Source organism: Drosophila navojoa, chromosome 5 (genome assembly GCF_054131105.1).
Source record: "Drosophila navojoa isolate 15081-1374.11 chromosome 5, UAZ_NAV_1.0, whole genome shotgun sequence".
Lineage (NCBI taxonomy): Eukaryota > Metazoa > Arthropoda > Insecta > Diptera > Drosophilidae > Drosophila > Drosophila navojoa.
The window spans coordinates 26,866,059-26,873,487 of NC_142893.1; the positions used below are offsets into that span (position 1 = coordinate 26,866,059).

At 36.2% G+C, this 7,429-nt stretch overlaps 2 long non-coding RNA genes across 2 annotated transcripts in view; one reads left to right on the plus strand and one right to left on the minus strand.

Annotated features, from left to right (window-relative positions):
* The window catches only part of LOC149091281 (uncharacterized), a 115,328-nt gene extending 114,665 nt beyond the window's left edge, over positions 1 to 663 (minus strand). Inside the window, exon 1 of the long non-coding RNA XR_016196944.1 lies at positions 590 to 663. This is a non-coding gene — a long non-coding RNA (uncharacterized LOC149091281). The remainder of the gene's footprint in view (positions 1 to 589) is intronic.
* The window catches only part of LOC149091279 (uncharacterized), a 139,884-nt gene extending 133,431 nt beyond the window's left edge, over positions 1 to 6,453 (plus strand). The window contains exon 4 of the long non-coding RNA XR_016196948.1: positions 6,430 to 6,453. This is a non-coding gene — a long non-coding RNA (uncharacterized LOC149091279). The remainder of the gene's footprint in view (positions 1 to 6,429) is intronic.
* Positions 6,454 to 7,429: the final 976 nt, after the last annotated feature.

A 7,429-nucleotide genomic window follows, 5' to 3' on the forward strand; every position in this document is an offset into this window, starting at 1 on the left:
CAAATACGATAAAAAATTAAATAATTCTTAAAATAAAAAGTAAAAACAATAATAAGAAAAGAATAGAAGAAATATACTAAACAAAAACTTGTATAGAAAAAGAAAAAGGAAGGTATTAAAAGAAATTGCAAGAGAAGTTAATAAAAAAATAAGAAATAGTAAAAGGAAAAGAGTAAAGGAATAGCACAAAATACAATATAGGATAGAATTGAGAAATCACTACACAAGATTGACAACGAAAATGTATACCAATGCTTATGCCTGGGCATTGTGAGTGATTTCCCTAAGATGAGCTAATAGCAAACTTCTTATTTTAGGAAGAGAGAGAGCTCTAAGGAAAAAACGATAATATTTATTAAAATTAACACTAAGAACATAAAACGCACTGTGCAAAGAATAATCCCTAGTGCACACAGCGGACGATAGTGTCTAGTTGTTGGGGACGGAACCGAAAAGTCTACAATGGAGTCGCTGCAGGGCTCAACTTCCCAGAAGCGACAAACGAGAGCGTCCAACAAAATTATGTAGTCGGATCCGAAGGCGTCTTTGAAGCTTTGAAGCACCGAGTTGTGGTTGGGAGCCTTGCCACCTGAAACAACCCAACCACGACGAGTCTTCTGTAACAATGGAAGTCCAGGCATCAACTTGATTAGTCCCAGACAGCAAATCATGAAACAAGCTAGCTCCGGTAAGCCGATCTGCACGTTGCGGACTATGGAAAGCTGGATCTTCCAAGACAATATTTTGCGGTATGAATTACATTAGAACTGGACTACCTGCCAGCTACATTTGTAGCTACCATAACCGTTATGCTAGCTGCTCAGATGTATGAGCTAGGCAAATGCTGATTCCATCCATGGCAACATTGAAGTCGCCTACCCCGCATACAGACGCAACCAATTTTATTTTCTTCAGTTGTAGGAGTTTTGCAAATCAGGCTGTAATGAGATTTAGTTGAGAAGCCGAATCTAAAAGTTCACGACAAGGGACAAGTTCGCCAAACCGATTCCTTGCCAGATCCACTGCGGTAGCCAGAAGCACAACATCTCTGTGCCAATCCTTAGATAAGAGGGCTGTGGCTGGCGCTGAGGGCTGAGAGATGACTGCACTCTTGATGTTGAAGATTGTTGATAGGGCGGAATTGCAGCCTGCGATGTACTGGAGTGGCCGAGATGAAGAATCGTATGATTCAGGCGAAGACTAGGAGACAAATTTGCGAATCTTAGGCATTTGTAGATTGTGTACCCTAAACCCTCCAAGCTGATATTCTTATCATTCTTCAGTTACATACATATAAGCTAAGCCCTCCCACACTAGAGCACGATTGGGGACCCACCACACCGGGTTCTTGTGAATACAAACAACTTTGTGTTCAATGTAATAATATATTTTATATAATTGTTTGTCAAAAATCTAAACTCTCTCTAGTTCGAATATAAACCGGCCCAAATTTCGGCTCATTGGGTTCTCCCCTTGAATGTCTGACTGGACTTTCCAGCCTCCTTAGATGGTCGACAGTCTTAACTCTTCCCCATCTAAATATGTGCGTCCCGCAGATCAGAGTGCATATGTCCATTATAACGATATTCATCCAATATAAAATGTCCAATATTATGATATTTATTCAATATAAATTTATTATCCATAGTCGATGGTTCCGGAGTCCATAAATTAGTATAAAGAGGGCCATCGATATCCACCTTCAAGTTAATTCAAACCATTCGTAGTTCCATACATTTAGTATTTATTTGTGTTTATGACGATTCATCCAACATTGTAAGCGTATTTATTTCATTCCCTCTGACATCCCAGAATTCCGATCATTCGATCGAAACTAGAAAGAATATACCACGTGTAAAATTCTGTGGATGCTGTGGGCGCTAAGGAAGTCAATGAAGTTGAAAGAGAATATTACAATATAATTAAATATGCATTTTCACTTTTTATACCCTGAACCCATTAAAAATGGGAAATCAGGGTATAAGGGTTTTGTTGAGATGTAAGTAACAGGCAGAAGGAAACGTGGCAGACCACACAAAGAATATATATTCTTGTTCAGGCCGACGAGCTGAGTCGTTTTGGCCCTGTCCGTCTATCTGTCCGTCCGTCCGTCTGTCCGTATGTTTGAACGCGTCGATTTTAGAAGATATAATAGCCAGATATTTCAACTTTTCAACTTCAACATATCAAGTTTATCACTAAAACACGATAACTCATTCCAAAATTTTTTTTATTAATAAAAAACCTTATCGAAGATCACTTAAATAATTATATCTCCTACATCTTTCAAGCTAGAGTCTCCAAATTTAAAATGTAAATTAAGATGAATTTTATACAATTTCGGTTTTTGTTCATTTACCACCCACCCCTAAATCCACCCCCTCACCCTCATCTTTGTAAAAGTCGTATAGTTATAAAAGTTCTCATGATATTGCCAACACTGCAGCGCAACCCAAGCGCAATCGCCTGTATATGTGAGTGTGTGTGTCTGCGTGTGTTTATTTGTATGTGTGTGCGTGCATTTTTTTGTATGCGTGTGTGTGTGCTAACTATTATTGAAATACAGTTGCTTGTAGGGTTCAGGGGATCTCGTAGTCGAGCAGTGTCGACTAGAGCTTTCTTACTTGTTTTTTTGTGTTTTTAAGAGTGATTTATGAAGAATTTTTCCAGTTTTTGTTTTGATTGTCACATTGCGGTTTTCCGTTACTTCGTCTTTTGCAAATCTTTTTTTGTCCTTAGTCTTAATTTGAATGTTTCTTTTATATACTTCGTCTCCTTCATTGTATTGTATAGGTGTTGTTCTTTTATTTTTTCCAAATGTTTGATTGTTCCTGTCTGTATTTTATTAAACTTTTTAATTCTTCATGTACCATTTGTGTAAAATCTGTCAATCCTTGATAATTTATCCTATAATATATATCTGCTGGTGAAGAATATATCTGCTTGTTTTCTTTTTGTAACAGAGTGTACAGAGTTGTTGTATCTATCTACCGAAATCTTTACTAATTCCATTATTGAGTATTGGAATGTTGTTGTTTTAAACATATAAATATTTCCAAAAAGGTTGAATAGAATTAATCATTAATCTGACCTTCCACATAAGGTATTAGATCTGAAGCATTTTGTAGAGCACCCTATACCGTCACCATGAAGGGGGAATCATTTATCAGTTCATTAACTTGTAGTGGAATTATCGAAAGAGCATCTGCGACTACATTTAAATTGCATGGCTTATAAAGAAGTTCAAAATTATACTCCTCAATTCTCGACTTACAACGTTTCAGCTTGGCATTATAGGTTCTTTTCCTACAAGCGAAAGTTAACGGTTGATGGTCTGTATATACCCTAATTAATTTTGATATATACAAATAAGATCGTAATATATACAATGCCCAAATAATTGCAAGCATTTCTTTTTCATGTTTTTATTTTTGCATATTTATGCTTTGCTTGTTGATTAGAGATAACCGCCTTTTAATTTTGTTATATAGTTTGTGCTTTAAACTTAACTTTTACTAGGTTCCTTTAAAATTATACGGATTATACCATTCAACACAGGTTAAAATTGTCACATTTAATCTTTACGACTTTTGTCTTACGGCAAGGATTTGAACTCTATACGAGAATCAATCTCGTACCACCATTAAGCCTAGGTATTGCCAATACCACCATTTTGCAACGATTTCTAAGTATGTTGGTGCACCAACACTTGCTAGAAATTATGTTATTATTTATTGTGTATTTTATGGCATTGGAAAAATTTATTTGTACTTGCTTTTTTTTTAATAAGTTATTTTTATAGAATTATTGGCTCGTCACCATTTCCCTTTATTTCCGTGAAGAATGTGCTTCCAATGCGCGTTTGTGCGCCATTGTGCATATGTCCCATATGATAATTTCTGATGCTACTAAAACTTTAGCCATTGCAAAGTGTTTTGAAATGTTACATGTCGCTTGTTCAGTAGCTTGAAGATTTAATAACTGAGTACGGCATCCTTCTAACAATGTGGCCGCTATTCCAGAAGAAGCTACAGCACTTTTAGATGTCGCACGTCAAGTTGCCAAAATCAATGGCAATTTTAACGCAGCGCCTTTCTCGGCCGATTGCTGGTTCTTCGTCAGATAATTGACTCGCGATATTCCGTTGCCTAATTGCATCATCGGTTCGAAGGGAAAGATTAGATCTTAGATCTGCGTAATGATGAGATATTTTGGTGGTTCAATGATTTTATTATCTGGCGATTTCCGACAAACACTACCAGTAATTCCAAGATCTTCTGCTGCCGACGAAATAAACGCTTCTCTCAAAGCATCAAACCTGTGGCGATATGTAACCAAACTTCAACTGTCTGTAAATATGAAAGTTGCATTGTTGAAAGTTATCTGCTGATGATTTCTTGAAGCAATTGCTGAATATCGGTAATGGCCGTATTCTTGTTGACGAATCGAGTGGCTTGATTTCATTTCCTCAACATTTTTGCAATTTCGTCTCATTAAAAGATGAGACTATCAACAAAGTATTTCCGAATGATATCATTGCTTTCCACAAAAATACTAAATGGGTTATAGAGCGATTTTGGCGTCTAAAAATAAAGATGTGGATGATCGTTGGTACTCTGTATTCATTCAAATCTATCTAACAAACTGCATTTTTGAACTTCTTGGATGTACCTGGTTTACCACCGCACAATTTCCAACTGAAGGTTGGCTTGGCTCAAAGGAAAATTTAAAGATGAAGTTCTTATTCCTAGGATGCAAATGATCCCAACAGATATGCCTTTTGAGTTTAAACGAATTCAATTCCCCATTTGTCTTGCCTTCGACATGATGATCATTTGTGGCCTCAATCTAGAAAATGCATGTTTTTCTCATGGTCTATTGTACGTGGCATGCTCGGTTTGGCAAACCATCAGCATTATTTGTTCTTGCACCTGACCAAAAAACAAAGAATGTCGTTCACCACAAGGTGCTTGAATCAGAGTGTATCCCAATCTGAACAACGGCTTTCATCAATTTTTTACTTAGAAATAATGGTTAGGGCAATGCAACGTTTAATAACAAAAGATCTAAACTCTCTCTAGTCCGAATATAAGCTGACCCAAATCACTTCTACTGATTGGGCTCTCCCCTTGAATGTCTGACTGGACTCTCCAGCCACCTTAGATTGTCGATAAGGTTTGTATTTATTAAATGTATATACACAGTAAATCTAAAGTCAGACGGACAGGGCTATATCGACTCAGCTCGTCGTTCTGATCAAGAATATATATACTTTATGGGGTCTGCGATGATAACGTTCTGCCTGTTACATACTTTTTGAAAAAATACTTTATACCCTGATTTCCCATTTTCAATGGGTTCTGGGTATAAAAGTCCAACTGTGTGTGATCCGTTACGAGAAATGCTGATCTGCTGGTAAAAGCTTTGCTGCTATAATTCATCGGTTTACTTGACAAATAGTTTGCTGGATCGAATTCCATTGATTCCAAGCACGGCAACGAAGCTCAAGAAACGAAGAGACTTCTTCATATCTGGGTATCTGAAGAGCCATCTCTTAGTTGTCCAATTCCTCTTCCCATTGAGCTTGTCAGGGCACATCAAGCTTCTGTAGCAATATCTGAGAAATCATGCCACTGGCTATCTGCTCTGTAGTGCCCAGTGAGCGCACGCATGTGGACATTGAAGCTGTCGGTAGTTCACGCAGCTTGGTTACGGATTTGGAATGAATACTCGTGTATACCATACGCAGTACGAGATTGCATTATTTTTTCTTAAATCATCCAATAACTTTTTTCTTAAGAATAATCGAAAAATTGATTTAGTTTTTTCAGCCTCAATTGAATACTTATAGACCTAGAGACTTCAGATTTTTTGTGTATATACATATGATGAATACAAACATTTTGTAATCAACAGATTTTAGATACCACTGCCCCTTCGCCAACAATTTGTAGAAAACATTTTTCAAGTGCTAGAGAGTTGTGCTTTATAACATACATGCATACATTTTAACGTTATTATTACATCCTGAAAGTTTAAATTTTTTTTAATTGTCCGTCTTTAAACGAAATTATTCAACAAATAAATTCTCAGAATATTGGCCGCACAAGCGCAGTCGCTGCTTACTGCGCAATTAGCAGAGCGTGGATTTACGAGTATCTGTGTGTTCATCCTAGTCAAGCAGTCTCGACTAGAGCCTTCTTACTTGTTTTTGATCTGAATGAAAGCTTATCTGTAAACACGCAAATAATCGTGTATTCCGTAGTCAGTATAGTATATAAAAGTTTATAAAATGCTTCGCCTCAAACAGGCGAAAAAAAAACAATATTTTCTTGTAAACCTTGTTCGACGATCAGAGTATATTTAATCGATAATCAACATAATTACTCGTTTAATATTAATATAATAATTTTTACTATTTATTTAAAGTTTCAATTGGAGGTGTTATCGGACTTTTTATTGGAGCATCTTTACTAAACATTATAGAGCTAATATCAAATTGTTGTTATAAAATATATAATTGTATAACATAAAGTAATTTAATTAAATGTAGCGGCTTCTAATTTAATAACACTAAAATTATAAAATAAATATAAGTAAATAACTGGTTTTCGTTATGGTTATCGGGAGTGGTTATCATAAAAGGGCTAGTGTTATGGGCACCCATGTAAAATGGATAATTATTAATCCAGGGGTGGTGGAAGAATAAAATAAATAGTTTAATTTGTATACCCTGAACCCATTGAAAATGGGAAATCAGGGTATAATGTTGTGTAAAAGTATGTAACAGGCACAAGGAATCATCAAATGTACACACATTTTTAGAGTGTTCTTACTTGTTTTGTCAATGTTGCGCTTATATTTGGCTTGTGCTTCTTGTATTTGCTGTCATGCTTCTGCTTCTGATCTTGCGATCATCTTGTAGTGATACCTGTATTTTCTCTTCTAAGATATTTTTCAATTCGGGTTCTGTTTCGTTTCTCATTTTTACTCCAAACAAGCAAGACCCAAAAGAGCGCCACTGAATATAATTGGAAACATAGCGAGGAGCAGTTTATTTGGGGTTTTGGATTCAATATATGCAAAGGAAATGTCCGAAAGGTTTTTGTAGGTGAAACAAAACGTAGACTATTTGGTATCAGTCTTAAAAAATGAAGCCTCCTTTGTGGATTCCACATTCAACGTTGTAAAACGTGACGAAGCTATAATTGAAAGACGTCTAAATAACATGGAAGACCAACTTAACGCAATGATTACAGACAATGCCCAACATAATCTGTTTCATTGGTATATATCTCTGACAAAGCAACTAAAATTACCGGCAGCAAACCCTCAACGAATGCAAACATAAATTGTAAAAGTACTGACGGATGTTCGAAACAACACAATTAGTCCATTGTCAATATCGCCAAGCCAACTGCAAGATCAA